The sequence below is a fragment of the Rhinatrema bivittatum genome, chromosome 1 (genome assembly GCF_901001135.1).
Source record: "Rhinatrema bivittatum chromosome 1, aRhiBiv1.1, whole genome shotgun sequence".
Taxonomy (NCBI): Eukaryota; Metazoa; Chordata; class Amphibia; order Gymnophiona; family Rhinatrematidae; genus Rhinatrema; species Rhinatrema bivittatum.
In genome coordinates, this window is record NC_042615.1 from 338,561,137 (window position 1) to 338,579,475 (window position 18,339).

General features: G+C 46.3%; 1 protein-coding gene across 1 annotated transcript in view; it reads right to left on the bottom strand.

The window, feature by feature from the left end:
• The window catches only part of ADAMTS3 (ADAM metallopeptidase with thrombospondin type 1 motif 3), a 474,821-nt gene that overhangs the window by 167,770 nt on the left and 288,712 nt on the right, over positions 1 to 18,339 (bottom strand). The window lies entirely within an intron of this gene.

Consider the following 18,339-nt stretch of genomic DNA (forward strand, 5'->3'; position numbering starts at 1 on the left):
CTACTGGGTCTCCATATCACCTGTACCGCCTGCAGACAAGGACCTGCAGGGAAATCTTCTTCTGCAGATGGTACCAACCTCGTCTTGGCCCAAGGGTTCAACTCCACGCAACAGTTTCCTGAGGCCATGGACCCGGTGGAACTTTTGGGCCTCCAGGCTATTCCAGGCCTAGCTTTGAAGATTCAGCAGCAGCAGTTTTTTGAAACTCTGGCTGCCTTCTTATAATGCTTGAATGCCCACCTAGACTCCTCCACAACCACTGATATGCCTCCAGCTTCAGCGGCACCTGCAGTATCCTCCCTCTGATTACCGGCTCCTCCCTGGTATGCTGGTGACCCAAAGCAGTGCCAAGGATTTCTCAACCAGTATTTCATGCACTTCATGCTACAATCTGCATAGTTCTCCTCAGACTTCGTGAAGACCACCTTTATCTTCTCCCTCCTCGATGGCAAGGCGATGGCCTGGGCATCCCCTCTATGGGAGCGAGAGGACCCACTCCTCCAGGACCTACAATGCTTTGTCCCGGTGTTCAAGCAGACTTTCGATGAGCCTGGTCGACTGGCCACCACCGGCTCCGATATTCTACACCTCTGTCAAGGAGCGTGGCCATTGTCGGACTAGGCTATAGAATTTCGCACCATGGCCACCGATCTGAATTGGCAGGAAGACAGCCTGAGAAGTATTTTCCTGGAGAGTCTTCCCTCGCGCATGAAGGATGAGCTAGCAGCCCAGGAACTCACAGAATCCCTGGATGCTCTTATCAACCTAGCTGGCAGGGAAGATTGTCATCTCCAGCAATGTACCTAGGAGTTGCGGGTACTCCGCAGACCCGTCTCTTTGGCAGCATCTTTTTCCAGATCACTGGTGTCACCACCTCCGGCATCTGTAACAACATGGCAGGAGGAACCTATGCAGCTGGGGCAAAGCCCTCTGATGCCTGAAGAAAGGCAGCATCGCCATACCATGGGCCTGTGCCTGTACTGTGCAGGGAAGGGGCACTTCCTGGCCCAATGTCCCAAGAAGCCGGGAAACTTCCAGGCCTAGAACCAACTGGGGAGGTGGATCTAGCCTTCACGAATCCTGCTTCCCAACTCTTGCTCCCAGAGGCCCTTCTGACGAATCAGCAAGAGTTCTCAACCCTGGCCCTTCTAGACTCAGGTGCAGGAGGAAACCTTATTATGAAGAACCTGAGTGACCATTTAAACCTGCCCACTTTACTATGGAACACTCCACTGGTGATCTCCTTGATCTCGGGGGACCCTCTCCCAGGGCAAATCACCAGGATCACTCTTCTCTGTGTGCCTCCGGACCGGCATCTTGAAGGGATAACTTTTCACGTAATTGATAGGGCCATTCATCTAATCGTCCTCAAGTTACCATGGCTACAGGGGCACTCCCCGTTATCAACTGGGAGACTCTCCTACTGGCCAAATGGGGTTTCCATCGTCACCAAAAGTGCCTTCTTCCTATTAGGCATTCTCCCTCGATGCTTCTTGCTGCAGCCTCCCTGGATTTGCCTCCACAGTATGCTAGCTACACTGACATCTTCTCCAAGGAGAACGCAGAATTCCTGCCAGAACATCGTCCATTCGACTGCGCCATCAATTTAATTCCCGGAACTACTTCACCTTGGGGAAGGATGTATGCCTTATCCCTTCCCGAGACCGAGGCCATGGCAAAATATATTCTGGAGAACTTGGAAAGGGGATTCAATCGGGCTTCAATGTCGCCTGCAGGGGCCGGCTTCTTCTTTGTGGCTAAGAAAGAAGGTACATTTGGCCCTGCATCGATTACTGGGGGCTTAATGCCATAACCAAGGAAGACCAGTACCCCTTGCCCCTCATCTTGGACCATCTGTTGGACCATCTGCAGGAAGCCCAAATTTTTACCAAGTTATCCCTCCGGGAGACATACAACCTGGTTCAGATTAAAACTGGAGACAAGTGGAAAACCGCTTTTAATACCCGGGACGGCCATTACAAGTATTGGATGATGCCATTTGAATTATATAATGCCCCTGCGATATTCCAACATATGATGAATGAAATCTTTCAGAACCCACTATTGACCAGTGTAGTGGTCTATTTCGATGACGTTGTTGTCTTCTCAAAGGACCTTCAGTCCTCATTGTCGCAATGTTTCGACAAGTCCTCCAACACCTGCGTGCCCATAACTCTACGCAAAACTGGATAAATGTATATTTGAAGAAGAGTCTCTTACCTCCTGGGATACATTATCTCCAGTACAGGCTTCACAATAGAGGCCAGAGAAGGTAGCCTGCATCCGGGACTGGCCCCAGCCCTCAGGCTTATATCTTATCAAACAATTTCTGGGGTTTGCTATCTTCCATAAACATTTCATCCCTCATTACTTTCAATTGGTCACCACACTTATGGCACTCACTAGGAAAGGAGCCAATACTAGAGCGTGGTCTGCAGAAGTGATAGACGTCTTTACCAACCTGAAGTAGGCCTTATTTTGTTGAGATTGCCTAATTCGTGATAAACAAATGCACATCTCTAGTGAGGACTAGCACTGGGTCGTAGGGGAAGCCCGCCAAGCAAAACGTGGCAAGCTAGGCCAAGCTATGTACACTATGTTGGCAGTCCTACACAAACTCTCTTGGGACAATGCATCTTTTAGACTCACTATCAGTCAGAAAACATTAAGCCAGCCACAAGTATTTGGTGTTATCTTTAAATTTGACTACAATCTTTCAGGTACAGTGTACTGCTCCATTGTGGAGATGAAGCCTAAGTAGGCATACGTGTTTTATGTTACACACTGAGCCAGACAGAAGAGCAGTGACTGAAAGAAAGATGACAGAGAGGAGAGCAGCTGGCCTCCCTTCCATAGAAGGGGAAGGGGTAGTTGAGGCCTAATAGGTAAAGTAGCATTCTATGAGGCATTGCCGACCATTGGCACCGGTAGCCCCTGTGACATAGTAAGGGCAAACATTATCGGCGCCATTTTGAATACCGGCAGCCGACAGCCCGAGTGCAGGAGATCGCGCCAGGCATATTGGCGGGACGGCGATTTTGAGTCTCAAAATGGCGCCGATCGCCATCATAGTGAGGGCAAAGGCGATCGGCGCCATTTTGAGTATTGGGATCGGATGGCCAGCGTGCAAGGAGGTCACTCCCAGACCCCCGCTGGACTTTTGGCAAGTCTTGTGGGGGTCAGGAGGCCCCCCCAAGCTGGCCAAAAGTCCCTGTGGGTCCAACGGGGGTCCCGGAGTGACCTGTCGTCTGACGCTAGGACTCAAAATGGTGCCGATAGCCTTTGCCCATACTATGTCACAGGGGCTATCGGTGCCATTGGTCAGCCCCTGTCACATGGTAGGAGCACAAGATGGCGCCGATGGCCATGTGACAGGGGCTGACCAATGGCACCGGTAGCCCCTGTGACAAAGGCTATCGGCGCCATGATGAAACTAGCACCGAGGGTCTGAGTGAGATCCCGGACCCCACCGCTGGACCACCAGGGAGTTTTGGTAAGTCTTGGGGGGGTCAGGAGGGTGGGGGTTGTAGTTAATTTAGTAGTAACGTATTTACAGATCGACAACTTATTGAATTCTTCATACTTCCGCATGAAACGGAATTGACCCCCCACGAATACGGATCACGTACGCAACGAAAACTTTTTGCCTGCACATCCCTATTATCGCCTGCAGCGCTGCCGGGAGATAACTCTGCCCAAACCCCGCCCACCCTCCTCCCCTTCCCCTAATAATACCACCGCGAAAGCGGCACATTCCAGATTAAAGAATGGCTCTGTATGTTCTGAAATCTTGCAATGCAAATACCATTGCTCAAAGTTCTTTGAGGATCATACTTCATGCTGTAGTGTGAGCTGGTCCTAGCGTTGAATCATGCAACTGGGAATTTTCTCCACGTAGGGATTCACAGTGGCTCAAGAGCAGGTAAATTGCTTCCACTGTGATCCATATCAAATAGGTCACCACCCCCCTCCCCCTACACACACACACAAATTGTGCCCAGAAGCCCTGGACCAGTTTCACTGTTCTTTGATCCAGGAATGTGACCACCATGATAGCACACAGTAGGGAAAGTCATACATTGACTGCAATTCTAGAAAATTATCTTGCTACTCTTGGATATTATGTCCAAAAGAAATATATTATTAACACATCTGTACCACTATGGGGTTCATTTACTAAGCATTTTTCCCATAGCCACAGAATGGGAGAAAAGCCTTAGTAAATCAGACCTTGGGCCGGATTTTAATACCTACGCGCGGGTGTACATTTGTGCGAGCAACCTGGCGTGCACAATTGTACGCCCAATTTTATAACATGCGCGTGCAGCCGCTTGCATGTTATAAAATCCGGGGTCGGCACTTGCAAGGGGTGCAGAATAGTGGCACCTTGCGTGTGCCGAGCCCTTGGGGAGCCCTGCTGGCTTTCCCCGTTCCCTCCAAGGCTGCTCTGATATCGGAGCGGCCTCGGAGGGAACTTTCCTTTCGCCCCCAACCTTCCCCTCTCCTCCCTTCCCCTACCTAACCTGCCCCCCAGCACTACCTAACCCCCCTAACCTTTATTTTATAAACTGTGCCTGCCTCTGGGCAGGTGTAGGTTGTGCGCGCCGGCACTCGGCCGGCGCGCAATCCCCCGGCCCCAACGGCCCATACGGAGGCCTCTAGCATCCCCCTGCCCTACCCCCAGACCGCCCATTCCCCACCCCTTTTTTCAAGCCCCGGGACATACACTCGCCCCGTGGCTTTACGCGTGCCGCCGGGCCTTTTGAAAATAGGCCCGGTGCGTAGGGCTTTTAAAATCTACCCCATTGTGTAAGCTATAGTTTATAAACGATGACTCCAAATCATTTCTCAAGGAACATGTCTGCTCCTACTTCCTTTTTTCTTTTGGTTAATCATCTTTAAAAAAAAAAAAAAGTAACCCCTGTATTTGTGAATGGCAGGAAAGAAGATCAAAAGCAATATTCACAAAAAATCAGGAGATAGGCAACATACACTGACCGCATAACTCTGGCAAATTTCTTTTCAGTTTATGTATCTGCAATTAACATATCATTGAGTTTTCCAATTGGACACAAAAAGAAAACCAATTTCTAAACAAAGAAGTAAGTTTGTGTTTCTGCCTTTGTTCCACCCAGAAAAAATAAAAGTTCACCTTCCTGGACAGAGACACCCGCGTGCATGGTCCCCTGGCCCACGCGTATGCATGAATAAAAAGAAACCCACACCTCTTTCAGAGTCTTCGGGTCACCCCTGACATGTGCTGATAATTTGGTGTGGAAAGGATACCAAGAAGAAAAAGTTATTAGGAGATAAACACAGACACTGACATGCACGAACACAAGCACATACAGTGAACTCATAAGCCATCCCTTTCCTTTGGAATGTTAGCTAAAAGCAGGTTTATCAATCGTTGGTATTGATGTGCCTTTAAAATATTGATTTCGTCAGAATAATACTATTTGTTTCAAAATGGCAATTTGCTGTTTTTCGAGAAACACATTGGTTTCTAAAAGTTAAATGTAAAATCTAATGTTTAAATCACTCAAAACAAATGGCATTGATAGAATAATTCCCTTCTTGTATCAGTCCTAAATTATAAACGTATCATTGCATCCTCATATTTATTTCTAATGTTTTGTTTCAGATTCACCCAAAATGCATTTTTTTTTTTTTAATAATAATAAACAAGTGCTTAGTTTGCTTTTCAAACTAGTCTTTCATCTCATTTTGTACTGTATTGTACATTTTGGGGCAGATTTTATAACATAAGCATGGGTGTTCATTTGTGCGCGCAATCCAGCGTGCACAAATGTACGCCCGATTTTATAACATGCGCGAGCAGCCGCACGGATATTATTAAATCAGGGGTCAGTGCACGCAATGGGCTACACACTAGTGCACCTTGTGTGTGCCGAGCCCTCAGGGAGAACAGCTGGCTTTCCCGTTCCCTCCCCCCCCACCTTCCCCTCCCTTCCCCTATCTGTGCCGCCCCCAGCCTGAAAAAAACAAAACTGTACTTCTATTCACGAGAGGCAGGCGTAACTTGCGCGCACCAGCCAACTACCGGCGCACGATCCCCTGGCACAGTGGCCTTGCAGAGGCATCTGGCCATGCCCCGCCCCATCCCGCCCCTGGACCACCCATTTTTTCAAGCCCCGGGACTTACAAGCGTCCCGGGGCTTTACGCGCACCATCGGGCCTTTTGAAAATAGGCCTGGCGCGCGAAGGGCTTTTAAAATCTGCCCCTTTGCATATAATACCATTTCTGACTAGGAGGTGTAATCTTGGGATTCCCTGGCAGAGCTAATAAATCAGAGGTGGCCAACTCCAGTCCTCGAGAGCCACAAACAGGTCAGGTTTTCAGGATATCCACAATGAACATGCACGAGATAGATTTGCATGAAAACTGCCTACACGGTATATAACTCCTTCTCTTGCATATTCACTGTGGATATCCTGAAAACCTGGTCTGTTTGTGGTTCTTGAGGACTGGAGTTGGCCATCCCTGTAATAAATGATGCCAACTCCTGGTATATGAATTTGAATTTTCACTCTACTGCAACTTGGGGCTTGAGTTACTAAGCTTTTCTCCATAGACATAGAATGGGATAAAAGCCTTAGCAAACCAAGTCCTCAGCCTGTGAGTTTAAGGACTGTCAAGTCATATTGTTGATTTATGCTTCAATTTTCTCAACCGTAATTGTATAATGATGATGATAATTTATCCCTTCTCTCTTAATTAAATGCTGAAATAACAGACAACCCAGGCACTGGAAATATTGTGCCAAGCCCCTCACTCCAGGGCTTACAGCATATGTAAGTTCTGAAAGTCTATAATTATTATGCACGCTGGGATACTTTTCAGATAAATGGCATTAAACAAATCCTCATTAATGTAATATCTTCTTGTAGCATTACTTTCCTTTCATCCATTTAATTAGCTTTCTCTTCTATGCTGTCATTGCTAAGGTGAATTAATTGGCAGCACATTTTCATTTATATATGTAAATATATATAAATAGAAATAACATACAAACATAAAGACTTTAATAGTGAATGTACCCCTTTTATTTGGATACTTCCCATTGCTTTCCAGAGGAGATTAAGGTTCTTAGCAAGAGTAAATGCTGTAGTTTTGACACCCCCCCCACCCCAAATACTTTTTTTTTTCTTCCCAAAACTAAGGCATTTCTTTAAAAAAGCTGTATGCAGCTCCTATAACAGCTGCTACTGTGAAAACGGCTGCCATTGTTGCATAGACATGACACCATGTGGCCATGCAGCAGCAGCCTACTAAGGAGACATAGAAAGAGAGAGAGAGACACACACACACACACACCACTGTGGAACAGGAAAAAGACTTTGGAGTTCTAGTAAACAAAATCTTGAAATCTTCGGCTCAGTGTATGGCAGCAGTCAAAAAGGCAAATAAAAGTTTAGGAATTATTTGGAAAGGGGTAGAGAATAAAACTGAGAATATCATAATGTCTTTGTAGAGATCCATGGTGTGACTGCATCTTGAGTATTATGTGCAATTCTGTTGTGCTATGTAAAAAAATAAATAAATAAATAAAAGACATAGTGGACATAGAAAAGGTGCAAGAAGAGTGATGAAAATGCTAATGGGAATGGTAAAAGCTCTCTTATGGAGAAAGGCTAAACGGAACAGAGTTCTTTAGTTTGGAACAAGTTGATAGAGAGGATATGATTGAGATTTATAAAATCATGAGAAGAGTGGAATAGGTAAATAGGAAATGGGTATTTACTAGAGATGTGCTTCGTTTTTCGCCCGAATTAGGAAATTGCACGAGATTTCCTAATTCGTTGCGGTTTCGGAGGTCCCGAAACCCGAAATGAAATTTCCCCGAATTTCGGGGAAATTTCGTTTTTCGGGTTTGCCTGGGGAGAGGGGCACAATTTTTTTTAAAATTAAAAACCACCCCAAACCACCTCAAACATTTAAATTAACTATAATACACCCGCCCCCCCCCCCCCCGATCCCGATCCCTCCCTAAGACTTACGAACATCACTGGTCCAGCGGGGTCCCGGGTTCCATTTGCCCTCCGTGCCCGGTGTGCTACTGCAAGCCGTGCGCCTCAAAATGGTGCCGAATAGCCTGAACTACCATGTCACAGGGGCTTTCGGCGCTATTGGTCAGCCCCTGTCACATGACCATCGGCACCATCTTGTGCTCCTATCATGTGACAGGAGCTGACCAATGGCGCCGAAAGCCTCTGTGACATAGTATGGGCAAAGGCTATCGGCGCCATTTTGGTTACTGGCAGCCGACAACGAAATCGCTCCCGGATCCCTGCTGGACCCCCAGGGATTATTGGCAAGCCTTGGGGGGGTCAGGAGCCCCCTCCAAGGGGGCTCCAGGCTGTAGGCCTGGAGAACCAAGGAAGGCCAGTACAGCGTAGGCGATGACAAGGCAAGGGCAAAGCCAGAATCAGAGACGTGGTCAATGGCAGCAGGGTCAGTTCCAAGGATCAGTCCGAGGAGTAGTCAATGAAGCAAAGGTCAGGGTTCCAGAGGTCAGACGAGGTCACAAGGCAGGCAGAGGTCAAGATCCAGGCAGCGAGCAGAATGGTCAAGGAACAGGCAGAGGTCAGTACCAGAGAGTCAGCCCAGAGGTACTACCTGGGGAGACAGACACTGGACCAGAAGGACACTGGAACAGAAAGGCACTGGAACAGGACTGGAACAATAGGACACTGAAACAATAGGATGCTGGAACAAGGCTGGAACAAGACTGTGAACGCGGAGGCAAACTAATATACTTACAGTGCCGACCTGATTGCCAAGGCAAGGAAGTACAGGCAGGAACTTCCTTATGTCGTACGTTCAATCAGGGCGCGCTGCGGAGCTAGGACCCGCCCCTGGCCCTAAAGAGGCTGGGCGGTCTGTGTGCGCGCATAGGTGCGTGGCAAATGTCACTGAGGACGCAGAACTCCGGCAAGAGGCCTGGTGCGAAGTGGAAGGCCCGGCAACCGCCGCCGCAGGACGCCGAGGCCTGGAGGAGCTTGCGGCTGTCACTGGGTAGGCCGACCTGTGACCTGCAGAGGAGTTAGCGAGGTGAGCAGGCCGGGCGCGAATGGGACGTGCAACAGAACACCCCCCCACACACACACACACACACTTCTAGGCCTCCCTCTACGCTGTCGTGGCTTTTCAGGATAGGCCCTGTGGAATGTCCTGAGGAGATCTTTATCAAGAATGTTGTGGGATGGTTCCCATGAGTTCTCCTCGACCCCATAACCCTCCCAAGCTAAGAGGTATTCCCATCTGCCTCGACGCCGATGGACGTCGAGAACCTCTCTTACCTGGAGTGACGAGTCTTGTTCAGTAGAGATCCGTGGAGGTGAAGGATCTCTGCGAGAGGGCCATGAGAGGACCAATGGCTTCAAAAGGGAGACATGAAATGTGTTGTGAATGCCCATGGCACGAGGTAATTGAAGTTGATAAGACACTGCCCCAACTCTTCGAAGAACTGGAAACAGACCGATGAAATTGGGAGACAGGCGATGAGAAGGGAGTCTCAACTTTGTGTGTCGAGTGCTTAACCACACCTTCTGACCAGGACGGAAGAGTGGAGCGGAACGTCTGTAGGCATCTGAAGTGCGCTTGGAGCGCTCGACGGCCTGGGTAAGGCATTCTTTGACTTGATTACACACCTGGCGGATGGTGAAGGCCATGAATTGCGCGGCTGGAGACGGAACAATCAGAGGAACTAGAAGTGGCAACCGAGGTTGTCGCCCAAATACCACGGAGAACGGAGATACATCTGTGGCAGCAGCGACATGGGTATTATGCGACAACTCAGTCCAGGGTAACAAATCGGACCAGTTGTCTGCTGGTCATTCACGTAGGAATGTTTTCAAGGTCCGGTTGGTCCTTTCAGCTTGACCATTGGCCTGTGGGTGATAGGCCAATGTGAAATTCAAGGCAATGTTTAACTTTTTACATAGAGAGCGTCAGTACCTGGCGGCACACTGTGGTCCTTGGTCGGATATGATTTCCTTTGGGAGTCCATGGAGATGGAAAATATGTTTCAGAAACAACTTGGCTAATTCTGGGGCCAATGTGAGGCCCGGCAGGGGAATGAAGTGACCCATTTTTGAAAAACGGTTGATGATGACCCAGATTACGGTATTGTTCTGGGATGGAGGTAGGTCTGTGATGAAGTCCATTGAGATGCTGGACCATGACTCGGTAGGTGCTGGAACTGGTTGGAGTAGGCCCCAAGCCATCCAGTAGGAGGCTTTTGTTGGGCACAGATGGGACATGTATCTACATAGTTACGAGAATCTTGCACCATGTTGGGCCACCAGTAATATCTCTGCAACATCTCTAGGGTCCTGGTATGACCCGGGTGTCCTGCCAACTTGGAATCATGAGCCCATTTCAGAACTCGTTCACATAACCTATGTGGAATGATGGTTTTCCCAACTGGAACTGTAGTGGTCATGGCAAGGGAGATGCAGGCAGGATTTAGGCTCTTAGGTAGAAAGCTTAAATCCAGAACCTCCAGGGTAGCATTCTCTGAAATGCTCCCTGTTCCACGTGCAGGTCACCAGAGGCAGGCAGAGCTCCGGAGTCTCAATGCGTGGATGAGACGATGATGCAAGGAAGAGGGATTCAGTTTTGTTAGGAACTGGGAAACCTTTTGGGGAAGGGGGAGTCTCTTCCGAAGGGATGGGCTCCACCTTAACCAGGGTGGAACCAGACTGCTGGCGCTAACCTTTTAAAAGGAGATAGAGCAGCTTTTAAACTAGATCAAAGGGGAAAGCCGACAGTCGCTCAGCAGCGCATGGTTCGGATAGAGATATCTTCCAAGGATACTAATGATGCATTAGAATTAGGGCATCCCGACAGTGAGGTTCCAATAATAAGAAAAGTAGTCCAAGTGCCTGTAACTAAAAACTCACCTGAGCTAAAAAAAATTCTAACTTATCCCTATCAATTAAAAAGCAGAATGAAAATACAAACAAAAAACAAACTTTGAAATGTTTGTATGCTAATGCCAGAAGTCTAAGAAGTAAGATGGGAGAATTAGAATGTATAGCAGTGAATGATGACATAGACTTAATTGGCATCTCAGAGACATGGTGGAAGGAGGATAACCAATGGGACAGTGCTATACCGGGGTACAAATTATATCGCAATGACAGAGAGGAGCACCCGGGAGGCAGTGTGGCGCTTTATGTCTGGGATGGCATAGGATAAACATCCTGCATGAGAAAAAATGCAAAATTGAATCTTTATGGGTAGAAATCCCTTGTGTGTCGGGGAAGACTATAGTGATAGGAGTATACTGTCCACCTGGTCAAGATGGTGAGACGGACGGTGAAATGCTAAGAGAAATTAGGGAAGCTAACCAAATTGGTAGTACGGTAATAATGGGAGACTTCAATTACCGCAAGTGAACACGTTGTACAAATATCTTAAATTTTTCAATGTGTTATTTTTTTTTTGGATAAATTTTTTAGTGTTTTTTAAATATATTTGGGACCATGATGGCCATGTCTTGATTCCTTTTTTGAAATTGTGTAAGGATGGCTCTAGACGGAGATCGGTAGGTAGGGAATTCCAGAGGGAGGGGCCAGAAATAGAGAAGGCTCTTTCTCTAGTGAGGGCAGGGTGTGCAGTTTTGAGGGACAGGGTGTGAAGGGTACCCGCAAGGGAGGTTTTGGTGGGGCGGTTAGAGGAACAGAATTGTGGCATTTCCTCGAGCCAGGAGAAATTGTGTTTGTATAGCGTGTTGTGTAGGATGGTAAGGGTTTTGTATTGAATACGGAAGGGAATGGGCAGCCAGTACAGATCCTTTAAAATAGGGGTGATGTGGTCCCTTTTAAGGGTGTTGGTTATGATCCTAGCCATGGTGTTCTGCAGGATTTGGAGGGGTTTAATGGTGGAGAAAGGGAGGCCCAGGAGAAGGGAGTTGCAGTAGTCCAGTTTAGATAGAATGGTCGTCTGAAGTACTATACGGAAATCCTGAGAGTGGAGTGGGGGTTTGAGTTTTTTAAGGATGTGTAGTTTATAGAAGCCCCCTTTAGAAGAGACTTGATGTGGGGTTTGAAATGTAGGTGTTGATCTAAGGAGACACCTAAGCCTCTTACAGAGTGCAGTGGGGTGTAGGCTAGGGCTGTGTTATGAGAGGTAGAGTGGGATATATGGTCCAGTTGATTAGAAAAAATGAGGATTTCTGTTTTTGATGCATTTAGCGCAAGGTGGAGGTTAGATAATAGGGAGTTAATAGAAGCAAGGCATGATTCCCAGAATTGCATGGATTCATTGAGGGATTTTTGAATAGGGATGAGGATTTGCACATCATCTGCATATAAGAAAAACTTAAGGCCTAGGTCAGAGAGTAGGCGGCAGAGTTGCAAAGATAAATATTGAAGAGGGTGGAGGATAGGCAGGATCCTTGGGGGACACCTTGTGTGAGAGGAATGTGTGAGGATTTATACTTATCAAATTTTACTAAGTACTCTCTATGGTTGAGATAGGAGGAAAACCATGATAGGGCTGTGTCAGAGATACCTATCTCTGCTAAACGGGAAATTAGGATTTGGTGGTTGACAGTATCGAAGGCTGCTGAGATGTCTAGGAGGGCAAGTAAATACGATTTTCCATGGTCCATGCCTTTGAGGATGGTGTCAGTAATTGCTAGTAAGAGATTTTCAGTATTACGAGCTTTACGGAAACCAAATTGTGATGGGTGTAGGATACTATGGTCTTCTAAGAAGTCAGTAAGCTGAGTGTTAACTACCTTTTCAAAGATTTTGGAAATGAAGGGCAGGTTGGAGATAGGCCAATAGTTTGCTGGGTCTATGGGGTTGAGGGTGGGTTTTTTAAGGAGTGGCTTGACGACAGCAAGTTTAAGTGGATCTGGGACTTTTCCAGCTGTGAGGGAGCAATTAATTAAGTCAGCTATGGGTTTTGCAATGGCAGAGGGAATAGAGAGGAGAGCTTTCGAGGGGATCATATCTGAGATATGAGTAGCTGGTTTCATCTTTTTTAAAATGGATTCAATTTCCATGGTTGTCGTAAGGTCGAGGGACTCAAGGTTGACCCTGTTGTCATTAGGGAGCGGAGAGGTGGGGGAAGGCTTGGTGGGGAAGCGAAGGAGAATATTGGCAATTTTGTTCTTGAAGTACATCGCTAGTTCTTCACATTTACCACTGGCATTTTCCTTATTGGAGGTGGGGGTGGGGGTGGAATTTGTAAGTTCTGCAACATACGAGAATAGGGCATTTGAATTGAATTGATAGTCATGAATTTTTGAGGAATAGAAATCTCGTTTAGCTTGGAGAGTGGTTTGACGGTAAGTGTGCAGTGTATTTTTGTAAGCTGCTTTGTGTGTGAGGGAAGGTTCTTTACGCCATGTATGTTCTTTAGATCTAAGGTCCTGTTTTATCTTTTTTTAGTTCAGAAGTGTACCATGGTTTTCTTTCTGTTTGCATAAGGGGTATTTTTTTGTGGACAATGGGGCAGGTTTCATTGGCTACTATGGTAGTAAGATTACTCCAAGAAAATAGGGCAGTGTCTGGATTGGTAAGGTCGAGGTTCTTGGCTACTTTGTCAAACGCTAGAGTAAGGTCCTCTGAAGAACATAGAATGGGAGAAATGACTTAGTAAATCAGGCTCTCAGACTGCAAGCCATCTGGGGACAAGGAAATACCAACAGTACGTGAATGTAATCTGCCTTGAAATGCAAAAAGGTGGAATATATAATGTTTAACAGTCTGTGTATGCCAACATGCAAATGGCATTGCAAACAATTTTTTTAAAATTTAGACTTAGCTTATGCCTTTTCAGTGCTAGCTCAAGGTGCGTTACATTCAGGTACATTAGGTATTTCCCTATTTTTAGAGACATTCCTGGAGTCAGAAACCATTTATGCAAATAAATTTGATCTTCGAAGGAATATGTGTAACTGTACACATGCGTATTTATACCTGCTCCTGTCCATAACCTGTGCAGGGCTACTCGCTGGCCTGTTAATTGTCAAAACGGATTGACGTGCATAAGTCTGTGATTAAAATCAGGGCTGCAGTCTGCATGTACTTTGATGGGAACTTTCAAACAAATGCATACAGCAACATCTATGTATGCAAATGGCCACGAGAAGACCTACACAGGTAACTTATAACATGTGTGAGTGAAAGCTGAAATGCACTTGGATTTTTGAGTATTATAAAATATGGAGTCTGTGCCCAGATGCTAAGTTTTGCACATGTAATTTTCTTCAAAATTCACCCCTGAACGTTTGAGTCTGTGAAGCAGTTTGCGAAAAATGATACAAAATGTTCTGAAGAATCATGCAAATCAGATCATTAGCAATTTCCCTATAGTAAAATTACATATGGAAAATTGCACAAAGCCACAGTTTTCCACAAAACATAACTGTGCCTCAGGGATGTGGAACTATTTTCTTTATTTTTTGCGATAAAAGTCTGATTTCGCACAAACTTTACCGCAAATTATGCCATACCATTTGAATAATATTTAAATGGCACTGTACCATAAGAAACACATTTGCATGGTATTGACTCATTCCTGACAACCCACTTGCAGGTTAATGCATAAGCCCAATATGTATGAATGCAAAAAGAATAAGCATACTGTAAAGTAATATAAGCAACACATGACAGAAGGAGCTTTGTACTGTACATGTTTTTCTATACCATCTGATCTGAATCTCCCATAATTCTGTCTGTAAGATTAATTAGAAAGGAAAATATTCACTTTTGTAAATTTGCAATGAGTATTTTTTTCTTCATGAAATGTAGGCATTGACTATAAAAGAAGTTTACTTGTATTCTTGGCATATGGAGGATGACAAAGTCTTTTTCACACGTTCCTTTTGATTGCTTGTTAGGCTATATGATGCACTACCCCAGTAACTTTCCATCAATTAGCAGAATAGGGAGCTACAGCAACCATCAAGGCTGCACTGCTGTGTGCCTGCAGACACTGAATCAGTATATATAGCATGTAATCCAAATACCCTCTAGGGCAGGCTGTGCTCCCGGTCCAGACTACATACCTGAACCGAAATCTCATAACTCACAGCATATGTTACATATTCTTCAGGTCTGGAATATTCTAATCCTTTTTGTTAGAAAACACTCTTAACAGGCCTATCTGCAATGGGCTTTTTCCCTACAGAATCATAAATTGTGAATCTCTTTAAAAAAAAAATAGTGACAAATGTTTTATTTCCTTTTGCTTGATGTGAATCCTAAGGAAATAAACAGCAGCCTAAAAAAAACCCCCACTTAGGATTCCAATTACCCCAAACTGGAATTTAGGAAAATGTATAGTCAAAAGTTATTCATTGACTTGAGGAACAAATATATTAAAATACGTTGAAAGTACTGCTCAAAGGCTCTGGTATATCAGGGAAGTCACTTTAGCATCCTGTATTTATCATTTTAGGCCAGCACCCATCTGAATTGTGTAATACAGTTTCAATATAAGGGATGATTTTCAAAGCCCTTTACCTGCATAAAATCTGCATTTATGTGCAAAAATGGCTCTTATAAAATAGATCAGGGCTTTGTGCACATAAAAATATAGGTGTAATCTGGCTGTGTGAGTTATTGTGAAAGGTAGAGAGGCATTCTGGGAAACAGAGCTGGGGCAACGCTGGAACTTATGTACATAGTTTTTTATTTAAAAAATTATCCACATAAGTTAACCGCATGTGTTACACCCTCTGAAGAGAAAGGTGTAACTTTACATTAGTTAATATATGTGCGTACCATCCCAATTACCTGAGCATTTTCAGAGCAAACTAATGATGAATCCTGTGAAAAAGGGGGTGGAGTGGGCGGGCCTGCGAAAGGCTGCCAGCCGTTCGCACCGCGGCGGTGCAATTTTGCCGGCCACAGTGGGGCCAGCTGCAGCCTTTTGCCAGCGAATAGTGACACCATAAAGGTGTAGCTATTCGCTGTGCTACTGCCGGCGATAATGTTCCTCATATTATCACCGTTAGCGGTGCCACAGCCGACTCCTCCCCCTCCCCGCCCAGACTCCTCCCCTCCCCCTAATTTGCATTATATCACATGAAAAAAGGCCCCCTAAAGCATGCAATATGCTTTAAAAAATAACCCCCTTAGCCTTATATGTTTGCTTTGAAAAGGCTGATAAATGTTTGCACGTACAAAGTGTTTTTTTTTAGTTGTTTGCATGTACAAATTATTGCAGAGTTAGCCCTGCCAGCACAGTTATAAAAACTCCTCCTCCTATGTGTGATCTCTATTTTTCCTTGCTAGATATATAGAAACTGATCTCCTACACCAAATATAGATATACAAGCCGTAAAGCCCGTAAAATGGGCTACATCCCTCTGTCTCTCACCTCCCCTCATTCTCTCTCCCCTCACTCTTCACCACCCCCCTCCCCCACCCACTCCTCTCCACCCTCCCTCTCCTCTCACTCAGTCCCCCCCTCTCACCTCACTTCCCTCCCACTCAGTCCCCCCTCTCCCTCCCTCCCACTCACTCAGTCCCCCTCTCCCTCCCTCCCTCCACACTCAGTCCCCCTCTCCCTCCACTCACTCAGTCCCCCCTCTCCCTCCCTTCACCCACCTCCATTTCCTCCCGGCGCCGTAAGGCGACTTCCCGCAACCCTCACCCGGCTCCATTAACTCCTCCCGCTCCTGCCGGCAGATCTCGGGGGGGGGGTCACTCCCGCGCGCGCGGCAGTGACCCCCCCGAGATCTGCCGGCAGATCTCGGGGGGGGGGGGGCGCGGGAGTGGACACCCCCCCCGAGACTCTGCCGGCAGATCTCGGTGGGGGGGGGCGCGGGAGTGGACTCCCCCCCCCCGAGATCTGCCGGCAGATCTGGGGAGGAAGAAGTCACGGCACCGCGCCGCGCATGCGCGCGGCGCCGCTGCTTCTCTCCCGCTCCTGCGGCCCCCCACCGCCAATTTTTTTTTTCTGATCGACATCCTTGCCCGCACATGCGCAGTAGAGCTGCGCTCTACTGCGCATTTGCGGGCCGTCGGTCACAGGCCATTTATAAGGTAGATCGAATTGGGGAGAGGGAGTGAATTGAATGCATTCTGACAACAATATCAACTTGAACTAAAAGAAAAAGAAAGGTTAAAAATCTTCAGTGACCCTTCAGTCGCCCGTCTGCCTAACTTAAAATGTTTAAACTGTTTGAAAAACCGAGGAGGAGCAATAAAAAAGTATAACATAAGCAAACAATTACAATTCAAATGCCTATCAAGGCCTCAGCTGAGAATCTTATATTTTCATATTTGAAGAAAAAACCAAAACATAATTAGAAAAAAATGTGAAGCAAGTGGAAAATGAGCAACTTTATTGATAATTGAACTTCCAGAAATGGAAACTCTTCACTGTAGGACCACATCACTGAAGGAGCAGAACAATAAATAGGGTACTGCAGTGCTGCCTCTAAGCAAACTAATTCTAGGCAACGCCACACCCTAGAAATTCTTACATTTGTCCCAATGTGATTTATTTTATGCTTATAACAGAGGGTAATTTTATCACTCATGCAGACTTTACCCTCAATTCTTCAAAGGAATTTATGCCCTTTGGCTTTTGAAAATCATGCATAAGTGCCCTTCACTGCACCCAGACTCATCCACACAAATTTTACACTTGCTGTAGAAAACATAACTTGTGCAGGTATTTTTTTTTTAGGTTAAACAGGTAGGGAGGTAATTTCCAAAGAGTTAAGAGGCAAGTTTTAGAAGCCCGGCGCTTGCCAAAATTGGAGATGTACACACAAGTAGGACATACGCATGTCCAGCAGATTTTAAAAGCCGCCAATATGTGCTAATATCTCACTCAAATTCAAAAAGGGGAGAGGTGGAGGCGTGGTTTGGGTGGAGCCACGAGATGGGCATTTGGGGCCAGGGCCAAGAGATGGGCATGCAAATACTTATGCGCCTGCGTGCGTTGCCCAGGTCCATGGCCTCTTTAACTTTACTTCGGCAATGGAGGAGGTGCAAATTTAAAAAAGCAACAACAAAAAGCAGTCATCCCCTGAGGGGTTTTAAAGGGTCTGGGGTAACTGGGGGAGTGCAGGCTATTAAACCGGGGGAGGATGGGAGGACCTAGTTGTACACTAGATGAATGGTGGACAAACTGATGAAACAGGTGTCCCTCTTGTCTGTCTCATACCCAGATGTGCGCAACGGTGCATGCCCAGTTGCAAAATCTGGTACACATACGTGTGCACCCAGGCTATTTTATAACATCTGTATGTTATATAACTGCACCAACCCACATGCATCAAAGTGCGCCTGCATGTCCCTTTGAAAGTTATCGACCCTTCATGTAAAAATTAGTAT